The sequence below is a fragment of the Andrena cerasifolii genome, chromosome 12 (assembly GCF_050908995.1).
Source record: "Andrena cerasifolii isolate SP2316 chromosome 12, iyAndCera1_principal, whole genome shotgun sequence".
NCBI lineage: Eukaryota > Metazoa > Arthropoda > Insecta > Hymenoptera > Andrenidae > Andrena > Andrena cerasifolii.
Window position 1 is genome coordinate 3410781 of NC_135129.1, and position 16252 is coordinate 3427032.

The 16252-nt window shown below is 40.1% G+C and overlaps 1 protein-coding gene across 1 annotated transcript in view; it reads left to right on the forward strand.

The window, feature by feature from the left end:
* The first annotated feature begins 5758 nt into the window (after positions 1–5758).
* The window catches only part of LOC143375339 (dipeptidase 1), a 285542-nt gene continuing 275048 nt past the window's right edge, over positions 5759–16252 (forward strand). Inside the window, exon 1 of the mRNA XM_076824339.1 lies at positions 5759–5958. The gene's annotated coding sequence lies outside the window, so the exon portion shown is untranslated. The remainder of the gene's footprint in view (positions 5959–16252) is intronic.

The window sequence follows — 16252 nt, forward strand, 5'->3', positions numbered from 1 at the left end:
TCTAACGAAACCTCGGTTTTCCCCACCACCTGGTCTGCTACGGAGGTCCGTTCAGGGTGGAAATATTCGCTTTCCAATCAGTGTCCTTAAGGTGACACGTTGGGCGTTTTCCTGGGTTTTATCAATACTCCGCCCACCTTTCCAAATGAACAAAATGCAGTGGGAGACACCGTACCGAGACCCCGAGACAGGCCCCAAGGTCCCGCGGCAGAAACGACCCAACGGCAATCACTATTGAGCGCCAGGAGAAACTCCAAGACCCGGCATACCTGGGATTTGGAGCTTCCCCCTGTTTATGATGCCAGATGTTTAACAGCCGCAATAGTCGCGCTAATGAATATTTAAGTTCAAAAATAGCGAAGAGAGCACGTCCGCCTTTCGAATCCTTAACAACCGGCTAAAGATCCACTACCTTCGGTTCATACCGAATCCCCGTTCCCGGCATCTACACCCGTACTATCGGAGCCCGGAGGACCACCCTTCAGAGACCAGCCACGGCAACCGACGAGATTCTCAGGGAGAATCTCAGCCCCGGAAACCTCACAACACTAGAGCCAGTGTCTTTCGCCACTGAGGGACCAGCTGACATTCCTAGAAGCTATTCCTTTGTAATCTATACCAGACGCCTGCGAAGAGGGATAGAGGTAAAGGAGGAGGCTCCATCAGAACCAGCATCTTTTTTTCATCGTCGCATTCAGGAGGAATGAAACGTTAGCTTCGAGTGCATTTCACGGATGACAAAGCCAGTGCTGGTTTTACCTCGTGTCTCCGGATAGTTGACGAATATACAGGACCCCCGGACAGTTTGACTGCGTAATTGTTTCAGCAAATGCTCGGATGGTGATGCAGTTCGGATTTTTTCATGATTCGTCTGAAAGTAGCCTGGCGATTTGAATATTCATAAGCACAGAAATAGGTGCACCCTCCACTATGATAGCTAAAGAGATCCAGAGATTTTTTTTTTTATTGAAGCATATGAAGCCTTAAGGCTTAATTAGCTGTACAGAGATTTATACATAATGAGCAGCGGATTCATACGCGTAATTTACATTTTTTTAAACAGTTATATAAGTATTTACAAGCTCCTATGTTCGGTTTAGCAATTATCATTTCTATGTTAAGAGGTAATTGCAATCGGATTCGTCGTAGGTTAGCAATCAGTTCCACTCTCTCAGCATCATAAGATCCAGAGATTAATATGGTACATTTGAATTTTTATTTGTGTTATGTCGTGTATCAAATACGTCGCTGAATTATTGGAATGATATTTATTAAGTAGGGAATTGAAAGTAGGGCAACTTCACTATGAATTAATCACCTGTTCCTCTCGTTAGCAGGAATTTTCATGAAACTGCCGAAGAAAAGCTGCTCGTCATTAAGAACAGACACGTGTTTAAATTATGGAATCGTTCAAAATTATTGAATTCCAGCGCTCAGCCTTCGGTGCTCCATCCACTCTACTTAATATATTACAGCACAGCATACCAGCAGCGCGAAAACTTTTACAGAAGCAAATAGCAAGTTCTTTATTAACAACTGTTGTTCCAAGTTAAGTTCCTCGCGAGCAGCAGTTTTGCTTTACCCGGGGAGAAGACCTGGAAGGTTTAAGTTTTTAACCAAGCTCCGCTACGGTACCCAGCCATTCCTTAATACTTTATACTCCTGCAGAATAGGATAATAATCAAAATAGTAGAATGAAGAATACAGAGACGGGATTGGCGATCAAGCTGAGAGGACGTTTAACGTTAAATCGAACGAATGGTTGTAAATCATCCTGCATTTGATTCTTTATCTTCGTTGCGATGTTAGAGTTTAATGACTGCAAGTTGAATATTTTGTATATATAAAAAAAAATCAATGGAAGCACGTGTTACGGTTGTGTATATTCGGAACAGAAAGGGGTGTATATACGACGAAGAAAAATATGTGGAAAATTGTGAAACGAATAGGTACGTGTCGATATACAGAGTGATTTTAAAAACGGATTTAGGACTTTCAGGGTAGATAGTACTGACAAGGGAAGTTCGGCAGCTGGAAAACTCAAAAAGATCTGAAAATTTGCAGAAATGTAGCTGAACTGATGCGAATAACGTAACTACTTTCTGATTCGGGAATAAAACGGTCCAAAGGGTGAAAACTCGCACTCGAAAAAAATGGCGAAATTTCGGATTATCGTGAATATCTACGAACCCGTAAAGGATATCGAAAAACTCTTCAATTCAAAGTTTTATGGCTTCCCATATCCCAAAAAATGGTGATAAAGAATTGTCGAAAAAAAAGTGTGCTGGGGGTACATTTTTAAAAAATAATGTTTTTCGAAAATTCTTTATCGCCGTTTTTTAGGATATAAAAATCCATAGAACTTCGAATTTAACTTCTTTTTTATATAGTTTACAGTTTTGTAGATATTCGCGATAATATGAAAACTCGCAATTTCTTTGTGGGGGTGTTTTAGTGTCACTTAAGCTAAAATTCTGCAAATTTTTAGATTTTTTTAATTTTCGAGTTGCCGAACTTCGCTTGTCTGTCAGCTGAATAAATAATAATGAATGCACATAGGCCGAAAAATCATGCCTGTCAGAATTAAAAGCGATTCGCCTGCTCATGGAAAGAAGGCAAAGTATTATATTACTTCTATGAGATCATTTTACTACATTAACAATTATATGTGACTCAGATTGCAGTTAGTAATTACCGTGGTGTTATAATCTTGTAATATTGTACGACATAGCGTGCTTGGTTTGAGACTACATACGTATAAGCTTGGCTTCAGTAAGTAGAAAACGCCAGTGTTGGTCAGACAGGCGTATTTGAAAGAGTTCGCAATTCTGTAATACGTTGATGTAGATCGTGTGCTTGGAAATGGAAGGAGGGCACATATAACATGTTCTGTAAACATGAAAATGAAAATAAAAAACTAACCCTATATTTTACACCCTCATCTCAGTTGTGCCGCTGTTCGAGAAAATGTGATTGCAACTTTCCAGGTTGCAATATTGAAATAAGATAAAACATACAGCTTATTTGGAAGAAAATATTGTAGTATAAACAAATAATAGAAAACCACATTAATTAGTATATTTTTAAAGAGAACGAATGCATGCAACAAACAATGAATACTTACGCAGCTATTCAAGAAAATAGCATAACCTTCCGCTTACAGCTGCAGAAAACAACTGAAAATGACTCAGTTGTTGAAAAAAACATGGCGAACTTGACAACAACTAAACGATAAAAATATGTACCTATGGATGTATTTGTGCAAAAAAATAAAGATGGACAGTTTCTGAGTTATGCCACTATCGGTGCCATGCAGGGGTATTATACCCTTCGAGAACTTGAAATTTATAAGTTACTGGATGGAATTGTGCTGCACTGGGCTTGGACTTTTCGTTCGTTGATTCCGATTTTGTCGTGGCAAGCGGTGGTGTGTAGAAGAGGACAGCTTGCTGGCGCGGCAGGTAGGAGCGTTGCCCTTTGAACTGCAGAAAAAAGTTTTAAGTGCGCCTGCGGTCAGAAATGCAGGTAGGGTGCACGGTGCCCTATTATGCATAAGGGTGAAGATGAAGGACATTGCCGAGAATCTGGATGGCAATGACTTTCAAGACTAATTTGGTCAAACGAGATTCTTAATCAAGGAATTCCTGTCGGTGCTTTAGGAATTTCGGTTAATACTGCGTCGGTTTGAAGTGAATGGGCATTCAGGAGTCCTTGTTAATAAAAATATTAAGATTAAAAGTTACTACAGCCATCATACATTTGGAAAATTCTCTACCATGTCCCATGCCACATTTTTAGTTGCATATATACGTAGTCTAATTCAGCACAGTGTATATTTTGTATTAGGTATAAGAAGAATGTAATAAAGAGGTTACCTTGGCAATGTGATTTTAAGGGGTCTGTCCCCCTACCTTGACAGACGAAAAATGATACGGACTTTGGGAATTTTTTAAAACAAAACCATTAAATATATATACTTCCAGCTTTGTGGCTTTATTTGTCAATCTTCAGAGAATATGAGAAAAAAAATTGTATGCAAATATAGTGGTTATATCCGGAGTTATAGTGCTTGAAATAGAGCGCCTTATAAAAATCATATGCGCATGGTTGGCATAAAATCAGCCGTTGTAGTTGTCCAAAATGGAAAATTGACGAATTTGTGTAATCCGTATGAGTGTGGCTATCGTCTGAACTGAATTAAATGAGAAACACAGAAAAGTAAAACAAAAATGGCAGCGTTTAAAAAAGACATCGATTTTTGCAAAACATTCGCTTGCTTTTTAAGTCACAAAAGCCTAATTTTGCAAGAACCGACTTTGTTTTAGTACCAACGAGAATGGGGCATCTGCTGAAGATATATACCAAGTTTGAAGTAAATCGTGAGATTGGTTTTTGAGATATCATGCTAACCATTTCGAAAAACATCGTTTTGAGAAAAATGTGTTTAAAGTTTTAGGTATCGTGTTTTTAAATTATTTTTTTTTAAATGTTGCCTAAATATGTACAAAATATAAGCATAAAGTGTTCAATTAATATAATTTGATGATTTCTCTTAAAAAAAATCTCAAATATCGCGCTCCTTTTGTGGCCGTCAAAGTAGGGAGAACCCTTAACATTTCCAAAAAATAAACTGCATATATTGTATAATAACAAAATGGAAAATAATCGATATTACATGTAAACGACAGTTGCCTGTTACGAGAAAAGGAAGTACCATATGAGCAATAACGATCTGCATCTCACCTATAACAATTCCCCAACAATTTATAATAAATTCAACCACATTTACAAATACTTATCGATGACAAAGTCGCATTAAAAACGTTTCAAAGTAATTACTAAACCCCCCATCGCGCATAATCCTACTCCCACCACGTAATTCCCATTTAATTAAATTAAAGCCCACTTGTTAAAATATTTTGATATCTTCAAAAAAGCTTGCAAACACCGACATATTGAAATTCCCTTCAACCGCTGCTATCAGAAATTTAATCCACCCTATTGTAACGCAACCTTAACTCCCCCCCAGCGGACACAGGGTCCACTCGGACCCGTCTCAACCAACAAACCACACGTGTCACTACCCCCAATCACTCTCCAAGAAACCGAGGACTTTGGACGGACCGGCTGAGATTCATTTAACTGAAACCCGCTTGAAAATGTGCTCTGCATCCACCGTGGACTCAAGCCACCCGCCGTCCAAGGGTTAATCAAGCCGCTCCGCCTTGCACCGTCGACCAAAAAACAAACAGCCACCGCCACCTCAGCAAAACGCCAGGCATCCGCCGGTGCCTCCGATTCCAATCCAGCCCCCGCTAACGGAACGACACAATTATCTAAACGATAAACGAAACAAAGGGGGAGGCGAGGTGAACGGAAACGGGGCCCGGTAGCAGCGCGGCAGCGAAGGATGGTAGAGAGAAAGAAACGCAGGAGGTCTATACGCGGGGCATCCCGAAGCAGAGATCGTAGGACCTCCAGGAGTGGAGGCCACGAGCTTCTGCGACTTTTCCTCCGGCAGCAGTCGGAGCTTGCGCGACGCGGAGAACGTGGGCTCGAGGGGGGTGGCGAAGGAAAGTGTGCACCGGCTTCGGGGGAGGGATGGAAAGAGAGGGACGGAAAGAGAGAGGGCGACTGCTGAGGCACGGGGGATAGAGGGAGATGGCGGACGGTGGGACGAAGGTTTCGGGGGTGGTCGGGTTGCCATGGCAGCTACCCCGGCCGGGTAGCAGACCCCAGTCTTGCCGCGGCGGTCGCCGAGTGCACAACGGCTTCGTTCCCCTCGCCCTCGGGTTCATCTGTTACGTTTCGTCGGCTGTGATATATGCCCGTTCTACGTGACTGATTTAAGTTGGTGATTAGTCTGGTGTTTAACAGACCCGTGGGGAGTGCGACGAGTCCCAGGGATACAACGGATGCCAGGGATACGACACGCGGCTGCCGCTCCATCTGCACAATGTAAATTCATCTCCCCCTCTCACCCCCCACCCACCCCCCGACCCCGTTGTTTTCTACTGAAATTTTACGCCACGCGTAAATCGGGCCGCGCCAGGTGTCCTCGGATCGAGAGAGATCCGACGAGAGCCCTCGATCCCTTCTGCTCCATTAAGCCCCTACATTCTCGATGCCCCGTAGTTGGCAGAAATGTTTCGACCATGCCATTCTTCAGTCCCGGCGATACCGTCGCTCGCCTTGTGTCAGGCTTAGAGCGAATGTCTTTGCCGGGTGCCTCATGGCTCCGCGGGTTGTGCGATAGCCTGGGGAGTAGATTGCTGGGAGGATCGTGAAGTGGCGTGAAGAGGGGACGTGGAAAGCTCGCCAGGTGTCTTCGAAACTCGCTGATTAAGAGAGGAGGGAAAGGAGCATTAGGGGGCACCGTGCTGCGAAATTTTGGGACGATGAAGTTTCAAGCTGTATTAAAGGGTCCGCGATTAAACGCCTGACAGTCGGCGCAGTCGTTTCGCGGCTAGTGTCGCGACTGTTGGAGAAATTCCGGCTGTTGGGTGGTGAAAATTCTCAGCCGGGATTCGATTCTAATTTCTAGTGTGGGAAGCACGGTTTTTAGTGTAATTAGAACGTCGATAGGTCGGGGTTCTTACGCAGATGGAGAGGCGTAGAAAATTGCAAGCCCCCAAATATGGGGGACTTCTGTTTTTGTTAAAGCATTCGATACTCCGCCGACATCAAACGATCGCTTAGACCTAGCACCAAACTGACAACAGAGGAGGAAAGAACGCCTCCATTCGTCGGTTTTTACTGGTATTCGTCGAGCGCGATATCGCGTTTTACGCGACTACTTGGCGAGTCCGTAAAACGGACGTACTGCGAGGAATCGACGGGATTCAGTTGACCTGAAACTCTGTAACGATGAAGATAAAGTCCCTGGGATGTTATTTCTTAGAACCACCTTTCTAGCGTGGTAGTGGAAGCAATCTTCTTCGTGGTCAACGCAATAGAAATTCCGAGGGTCTTCGTTTGAAAATTTCAAATAATTGGCGCGCCCTAATTCAAGGGGACTTTGTTGTTTTCATAGTAAGGTGTGAAAGCAGGGAGTTGATAGTTACTCGAGCTCTGATGCTCAGGGATGATTCACTTCTGTTAGATAAGCAACATCGAAATATGTACGTGTTGCGAAAGAAAGCAAATTCCTTCTCTACGGATGCTCACGTAATGAACTAATTTTTTACTTAAACAAATACAGTAGGAGCTCGAATATCCGAATTAATTACGTCACGCAGTGTTCGGATAAACGAATAGCCTTACGTAAAGGAAGACTACTCATTTCCAAGTATTTTGATATCAAACAACTCTTCGACTAAGATTTCACTGTCTTTTTAATTTTCTAGCCTTACTTCCCATACTCTCTGACTTGCGAATCGACACGTCTGTCCTAAGTAGTTTGTATTTAGGTTTCATACAATCTCGAAGCTACTTCCAAAGAGTGAATACTTGCAGGGTTTATTATTAAAAGTTGGTCCAGATTCCCCTTCCTTATTTTCTCTTTCTTCGCCACTTTCTTTATGCCCGTTGCAGCTCTGTATAAATTTATAGACGAGGCGACGCGTCAGTCGTCTCCCACACTACAAGTGGTCACTATCGAAATCCAAGCTGCGAATGCTAAACAAAGAATGCCGTTTCACGAGCAAAGCAAATATTTCCACCGCAAGCTTTTATTTTGTCACCTCATAACTTGCGGGCATTCAGCTAATGAATTGAATATTCCGTTAATCAGTGTCCCCGCAATTAACCTTTTATTATGCAACGTTCAATGTTCATTGAACACGAGTGTCATCAAAAATCCCAAGCATTGGTCTCTGGGAAAAAAAAGGGAAACGGTTGAATTTTCATTTGCAGAATTTTGAGAACGCGACGGATGGAATCGTGCATCGACACATTCGCTCGCAAGAGAATCGTTATCGTGGCGCCGGACGCGTAAATAAACCAACCGCCGCTTTCCCTTTCGGCAACAAATCCCAAACTACTCGATTGCAGCCTAATGCCGGTCTCGCTAAATCACAGCGGCACGGTTCACGGCGACGAACCGCGGGGCAAACAATTTTCACGCAGCCAGACCGTCGTTGCCGCCGTTAACAAGTTTACGCCGCCTCCGTGTACGTCCGACGAGAGCCTGCGAAGCGGACACGTCGCCCGTCGCGAAGATCACTACACAATCCTGTTAGCAAAGGTTCCCACTGTCGCCGGAAGATAAGCGGAGGAATGTAATTTTGGAAATTGAAGTAGACTCTGCCTCTCGTCCCGGGAAACTTGTTCCTCGCTTTCCGGGCGAGTCTCTCCTTTTTCTTAATCATTTTTCGTCCGCGGGAGCACGTCATCTCGTGCTTTGAAGCGCGAGCGTTTCTTGTTATTGAAACAGCGACGTCGCGGGCGCAAACTTTCCGCCGAGGAGGCGTTGGCAACTTCTTCTTTGGTACGGAGTAGCGTTTGGGTCGATTGAATTCGGGATTAATCAGGGAAGTTTGTAATAGTCCGCTACGCAGGGTGATTTCGAATTTTTCCGATTCAATTCCGCGGGGGTAAATTGCGGGGAGGATAGAAACAGAAAGTGTATGAGTACGCGTGAATGGAAGACATTTGGTGATTTTAGTACCTTCGGTGGAAGTAACGCACAGCATTTGATGAAACAATTTATTCGGTTTAGCCAGAGAATGTTAATAAATATTAGCATTTTTCTTTAAAATTGTAACTTGTTTAGTTAAGTCTGAATATTAGTTATACTTACGAGACATTTTTTTTTCTGTTTCTGTGCTTCATATTTATCATTTGAAGCAGTGGCATGCAATTACAAATCGATTTATATAAATATTGCGGGATTAGTCAGTGACATTTTGTGTTGAATAAGCTACAGCTTTAAAATCTTTGCAAATACACTATTCAAGAACCGTTTACTTTATAAATCTGCCGGAGATCTTTAAGGGGTTATGCCTAGTTAGGCGGTTGAAAAGAGGCGAATATTTGTGAATTTTTTTTGAAGAAATGAAAGCGTGTATTTATACAGAACTTTTTGCACTTTGAAGAGCAACATTTAAAGAACATTTGGCAATTTTTTCGTAGAAAAATATTTACGTTTATAATAAAATTACAAGCGACATCCAAGAAGCCCCAGAACATCTTTTTAAAAAGGCTTCTTGGATGTCGCATGTTATTTTATTATAAACGTAAATATTTTTCTATAAAAAAATTACCAAATGTTCTTTAAATGTTGCTCTTTAAAGTGCAAAAAGTTCTGTATAAATACACGCTTTCGTTTCTTCAAAAAAAATTCACAAATATTCGCCTCTTTTCGACCGCCTGACTAGGCATAACCCCTTAATTATGAATGAAGTTACTAAAAAGTTGAATTAACTTTGTTGCTACTTCGTGGGAATTGGAGTGATTAAAAAATGTAGCCTAATCCACGACTTGAAGTAAAATAGCCGAGCATTTATCATCTTTTTAAAAATATATATCTAATCCGGTAGGAGGCGCACCTCATATTCTAACACAGGTTGTCGCTACCGAGTGAAAAATACCCAAAATTGAAACGTAAAAAAACACGGTTTCAGAATATTTTTTTTTAACTTTGTAATTTTTATGTTAAAGTACAGTGTTTTAAGAATCAAACAAAATTTATGAAATATCTTAAAATCTTTATTAAAGTTCTTAAAAAAATTGTAACAAAAACTCAAGCAGTTTTCATATTTTCGCAACTAGCGCCTCTGTGGTAAATTTTAACTCAGTTAAAACTGAGACTTATGAATTTCGTACAGATGATCCGTAGAAGATCAAGTTGCAACGCATACGGCGCAACTGGATGTTCACTATCAACAAAAGTTGAATCACTAAATTCTTCAAAAACAGTAAAATAATTAATTTGTGTACAGATTGCTCTACTAAAACTAAAACCAGTGAAAAAAAACATTATTTCCATTTTCCAAACGGATCAAGTTGCAACGCATACGATGCAACTGGATGTTCACTATCAACTAAAGTTGAATCACTAAATTCTTCAAAAACAGTAAATAATTAATTTTCTGTACAGATTGCTCTACTAAAACTAAAACAAATGAAAAAAAAATATTATTTCCATTTTCCAAACTCCAATTACTAACTTTCTGCCCACTGCTTCGAATTCTATTCACCCATCCGCGTCTCTTTTCCCAAGCCCCCTGAAGAATGTGTGACACGACACCGTCGCAGAGACGACACCTGGGCAAAAAATGTCCCCAGCAAGTTCCACCGAGACGATCGTCCTTTCTGCTTTTGCAACCAGTTGCTTCCCGCCGCGTTTCGTTTTTTCCTCGGACCCCGGACCCTCGCTGGCTCTTCGAGAATGGCTATGGAAATTCCATGGGAGCGCAGCGGAGCTCCCTCCTGACGGATCTGGCCTTATCCTCGAGGAGACGCGGCGAGCATACGTTTCTATCAGATGTTCAATAGCCGCGAGCCGATCGTAATTCTTTCTCTCTCGAGGTTTGATACTTTTTGCTCCTCCCGCGGCTCTTGACGGAGATTTCCTCTCGATGATCGGCTCTGGGGGGCTCGATATCGCGGATATCGACCACGAAATACGTCGAGGGGTTGCTCCGGGGCTTCCGTCGCCTCGAATGCTCGTCTTCTGTCGCTAGTCGGAAGCGCGTGAAACGGATGGATTGATTGGCAATGGTTCAATCGTGTCGTAAATGAAACGTGCACGCCAGTGAGAGTTTCGTGGTATCTGGATAAACGGGGCTCCTGCGACGACGTGGACAAACATCGCTTCGTAAGGCGACGGAAAAACTTTGCGGAAACATATTTTACATAGTGAAATTAAGGGGGAGCCCTATTTAGGACGCTAGGAATAAGGCGATACTTGGGAATTTTTTTCAAAGAAACTGTCAAGCGGATCTTCTCCAAACTTCCAGGGTATTTTAGTTCACACTTAAACAGTAAAAGTTATTTTTTTCGTTAGAAAGCGTTCGGTAGAAATGGAGATATACGAGCACGTTCGTAGGGACTCGCGCGCCGGAGTTGCAAATTAGCGATTGTGTTGGAGGCCCCAATTCTTCTCTGAAATAGAAAAACCAAGGATTTTCTTATTTCTCGTATAATTACATTGTCGATGAACCTAACAAACAAATAAAAAAGTTAAAAGTTGGCGAATTGGTGGGAAAAAAAAGTTACGATTCTGCCCCAAGATATTTCATTAAACATTAGAATATTTTTATTATTAAAAATCGTAATAGAAATAGCATTTAGTGAAATGTAATAACGATAAGATTTTGAATGTTTTGGATATAACAAAAATTAATAGTAGCTACAATTTTCATGAATTAAATTTGTATTTCAACGAATATCGCTCGGCATAGTATTACAAATAAACAGTGCAGGGCAAATTTCTAGTAGATGAAATTACATTCTTAAGTTTTAAGCCATTTCCCTATTGAGTATAAATTTTAGTATTTTTGTTCCTGTAAGACCCAATTGCGACATGGTGATGCACAAATTATAATTCTGCTAGGAATTTACTAACAAGTAAAGTTGTGGCATGTACAAGCATGGTAGTGTCGAAGGCATCGTTAGTATTCCGTTAATATCGAAAACAATGTGGAGTGATTAAACAACAATCTTGGTACGTGAGTTTGTTGAACGAAAGTAGTCGAGAGATCCCCATTACATTCTCACGAAGAAATCGACTTCGATTGGAATACTGATTTATTACCTGTTTCTTAGCAAATAAGTTTATTTATTAATTATTGGCAATAAAAAGCAACGAAGCGGCATGCGCGTAATTAAAACGCTGATCCAGCTTCTAGCTGTCTCGAAACCAATGAAACGTCCTTGTTCCCCTGTTCTCGCTTCAACCTACCACTGATTGGCTTCATTAATAAATACAATTAATCGGGAAACCGATCACAGTTTTTCCGTCGGAGACACCTCTGAAATCAGGCCTCCGCTTGCCGAATCGATCGTAGACCACCACCACACCGTTCCCCTTCGGTGCTGTGGATTTGAGAACGAAATGAAAAGGGATCACCAAGGAATGAATAATACGTCCACTCAATATGCATTTCGCTCCCATTAATACTGACAACACAGTGTGCAATCATGTTGCAACAACTCTACCAGGTACACTAATGCGTGCAACACAGATGGAGAACAAGATAAGTCCGAATTTCACAGACAAGTTGCACCTACGTGTAATAGATTGAAACTTATAATAAAATTGCAGGAACATTAGAAGAATATTAACTGATTTTAATTACGTTTGTATGAATTAAATACCGAATTTGGGGAAATATTTTTTTGCACGATTTTTGCTACTTTCATGGATAATACTTTTTTTAAATAAACTGTGTTTATATTGACGGGAATTAGAATTGCAAATTCTTGCTTTGAAGCAGAGATGGGCAAGAAATTATTTGATACAAAAATTCCGAAAACAAATTTTTATTTCAAATAATTTTTTGCCCATCTCTGCTTTGAAGTCTACTTAATATGCAAAATGTGTTACATATAGGGTGGCCGGATACTTTTGCGAATATACCGCAAAATACTTTCTGTTAGATCAGTTAGCTGGTCGATTGTGAAAATAGAAGTATTCCTTACGCAGTTATTAATTTGTCAAAGCTATTCGTACGAGCAAATAACTGCGCATCTTCTCAATATTAGGTACCTGAGAATCGCAACTCGGGGACTTGTACCCAGCGCGCCGTCGTTTCTTTCTTTCTGCATCAAAGACGCTCCTTCGGCACTTTATTGGTTCTCGATAATTAAGTCGAACGCAAATCACTCCGAAGTATAATTCGAGTTTCGTGTTCAGTGATTACCTGCTCCCTTAAGACTGTTTAGAAATAAGGCGGAATAATTATTTCGACGGTTTGAACGCGTTTGAAGATTTTAAACGTCCTATAACGCGGCTCTGCCCAATGCCCGAAGCTTCGTTCCAACAACGCATGCGTAAATGTAGATTTTCTGCCACATTGTGCGTGCACAGTTCCATCGGTGGGCGTAGCTGCTGGCTGTCGAAAATTCAGCTCATTCCTTGCATTCGGCGAGCCATTTCAGGCACGTACGAACACATTTTGGCATCCTGACCAAAAACATTGCACGAATTCGCAGCAATTAACGTCGCGGTATCGCTTATTTAAAACTCGTGGACCATTTAATGCGCACTGACAACTTGCCCTCGCAGCGCATTAAACAGAACTGTTGACAGATTATGAAGCTGCTGTCATTTCACCATGTCCAACTACATCGTATCTGACTATCCGTGCACACTAGTGGAAACTTGCATTGCAGCATTCGATTATTTATGGAAAGATTTTTTTTTTAATATAGATTATATTTAAGATTTAATATGGAGATTGAGGAATTAAATGTTTCGTATCAAATTTAATCGGAAATTAAAGATTATAATTGTTTTAATGTGGATTGTATTTAGGATTTAATTGGAATTTTTAAGTTTAGAAATTAAAGATTTATAGTAATTGGAAATTAAACATTGCTGATTGCAAGTGTTTTATTAAACGATTTTATTTAGCTGCACTCCTCTGTCCGTTTGTTTTTTTTTTACTCAATTCCACAAATCTAATGGACTTGAAATTAGCCACACGTGTTCTTCTCGAAAATGACGAAAAGTCGCTGTGTTGAATAGCATCGCGATTTCCATAAATACTAGACGTAACTCAAGACACATTTACAGTAGTGTATTATATAGGGTGTTGATTTTATTACTATCTACAGTTTTCTCGTAAATAGGAAGTACCCGAATAAAATGAAAGGGAAAGAGTTTCACTACTTTTTACACGCAGCATAATTGGTTACACAATTTTTTTTTAATTTCCAATCACTTTCAAACAACGAGAGTTTTATTTCATTTTTAAATGGGCTACCATTTCTTTAAATGATACGAAACCAAGGATCGAGACTTATTCGAGGATATTAGACCCAATAATGACCGAAGTCAAGTGAGGTGAACGTCTTATAAAATTTTCGAATTATTTTCAGCAAGTTTCATATCGTTGTATTCGTCTACACAGTTACTTTCATACGGTAAAAAAAAAATATATACTTATCCACTGAAAAAAGTTGAAGATTACCGTCGTTACACAAAAAATATTGCGAATTAAAAAAATCGAAGAAATGAAGAGAAAAGAATTAAAGAACTTAAAACCATTCTCTTTTCGGTTTCTTTTTTCGTACATTTGCCGCGTACAAAGGAAACGTTAATTAATGATACCCTGCCACTCTTCGGGTTATATGTGAAACCGTTGTTGAAAGAAATCAACAGAACTGTTTCAAAGAAACGCAACGTTAATATTGGGAATAATAAAGTTTGATGTAGAAATAGTCAGGCCCATTAATTGAAAGTATCAGCAATTACAGCGGAGGATTTAATTGACAAGATTTTGCAGAAAATCGTTTCAGGAAATTTTCACGTAGATCAAGTCCCAATTGCAGGCGCGTAATTGTGTCGTTTGTAATTAGAAAGCGCCATTTAAAGTTGTTACCGGATAAACGATTATATGCCAATTACGCCAGACAATAAACTGTTTCAGCGATTCTGCGCCGAGATTCAAGAAATAGCTCGTATTTATGTGAAATCGATATTCGTTTCGTAACTGGATGTCATAAAAAGTATTTTGATGGCTTGTCTGGCCAGATGCGTTACCTTGTTATACAGAGTGTTTCGTAATCAGTGGTACGACTGACAGAGTAGTGATTTATTACAATGCATGAAAATATGAATAAGAAATGTGAAAAAAAATTGCTCACAGCAGGGTGGCATACAGGGTGTTTCGTGATCGGTGGTATGATCGAAAGGGGAATGATTCATTATAGTGAAACTCACCAAGTGCATATTTTTGATAAATTTTAATCTCAGTAAATGCAAATTTAATATTTAATATTTACATGATTTTATTACTTAGAAAATAATTGCTTCCATTAATCCTTAAGGATTGTAGGGTGGAATGGTGGGCTTTGTCGGTTTTGTCAAATAGCCAACACGGTATAAAAAAATAAATAACAAATGCGAAATAAATTTTGCTCATAAGAGCTTCCTTTTTAAAAAATATCGATTTTGTAAATTTGTTTAGTAGACATGGACGTGACTAAGAATTGCTCGAATTTATCAATAAATATGATACAACTGTAGATAAAATGAATCCTTCTGCAAAAACTAGTTGTAATTCTAATGTAACATTTTGTCTTCTAGAGCTTTGTTTCCCAGAAAAACTATAAAACGTTTAATCCACTTTTACCGTGGCAGGGTATTGACGCCACTTTGCTCGATTGTTTGTTGGACCAACCTAAGAGTGTAGCTGTAATTCGTTCCTGCCCGTTTTTTTCTCTAAAGGAGAATTCAACCCTCCCACGTAAGTGCTTATAAATCTTAAACGACACAAGATATAAAAAAATTATTGAAATAAAAGTTATGCCGTTTCTCGAGAGCTACAAACCTGTGCGATTTTTTTTTAAAAAATCTCTTCTTTCTTACAAAAATTAAATTCTCTCTCCTGTTTTTGAGAAATTTTTCGCACAGATTTATAATTCTCAAGACACAGTATAACTGTAATTTCAACCATTTTTTTATATCTATTGATTAAGATGCATATGCACTTGCATAGAAGGGTCAGCTCGGACAAAAGGGTTAATTTCTCCCTTCGTGTAAAAAACAAGCACGAACGAATTACGTCTAAATTCTTAAATCGATCCAACAAACAATCAAGCAAAGCGGTATGAAAACACTGTCCAACAAAATTACACTTTTTTCTGTCCTGTAACATTACTATTTCGACGCAAAAGATGTTCAAAGCTGAAAATTTGCAGTGTTTTCAAAATCGAACTTCTCAAAAACTGAGGGTGATGGCGACAAACGGTTTGCGGATTCGTTTCCAGCGCACAAAAATCTATGAGAATGGTTGTTGGACAGTGAAATGAGTGTGTATCAGTCACCGGGTTCCCCCATTAGTCAGACGCACCCCATCCGAGCAGATTCTAAAAATCAGCTTCCCCAAAACTTTGAAAAGCCCTCCACCGTTCGCCCTAAATTTCTCCCGAGCATCACTACATTCCACTTTTCTGTCTCAGCAAAATAGGAACCCCCCTTGCAGTACTAACCATGCACGTTGCATAAGAATCCACGCGAAACTCGTCGCTGTATTCTCTCCGTCCAGCAATGAAAATGGTGGGAAAAGAAATCGGGTAGAAAAAATCCTTCGGGTTGTACGAATACTCTATTTCTCGGAGCTTTTCACTGGAGGCGAGTGAG